The sequence below is a fragment of the Penaeus monodon genome, chromosome 21 (genome assembly GCF_015228065.2).
Source record: "Penaeus monodon isolate SGIC_2016 chromosome 21, NSTDA_Pmon_1, whole genome shotgun sequence".
Lineage (NCBI taxonomy): Eukaryota > Metazoa > Arthropoda > Malacostraca > Decapoda > Penaeidae > Penaeus > Penaeus monodon.
The window spans coordinates 40,275,020-40,275,627 of NC_051406.1; positions in this window are offsets into that span (position 1 = coordinate 40,275,020).

The window sequence follows — 608 nt, forward strand, 5'->3', positions numbered from 1 at the left end:
GTGTCTGTGTGTCCATTTCAGTATGTTTTGTGTGTCTATACCCTTATTTATTTGTGGATTGTTACCCATTGAATAACCTGGAATGTAATCCACTACATGTTTTTGCCAAATATAAATACACCCTTAAGGTTCAATGGCCTGAGAGGAAAAAAACCAACCCCGAAGTTGACCCAAGTGACTTCTTGCACTTTTGGCATACAGATATTATTTTAAGGAATAAGTTTCTGGCATGAGCAGCATTATCTTGCTGAGATAAATGGTGTATTTATGCCCTTATTCCTCACGAGAACCTATTGTGCATCCCTGGATATTGTCCTCTGGACTACATAAAATGCCATGGTTAGAATTTATTGAAAATTTTTAAAAATTCACACCCACATTTTTTTCTCAGACCCCCTTTTTTCTTTTTCTTTCTTTTCTCAGTGGAAAAGAATAACTCCCTTAATATCTCACCAGTTCAAAATCTAGTTAATACCATTGGCAAGGTATTTAAAATGTATATAAAAAGTATTAAAGGGTTTTTATGTGCATTTGGTTGAATATATTTTTGTGTAACCAAAGGGAAATTCTGTTATCACTTTTGTAGTTTTATTTTTACTTATTAAAGT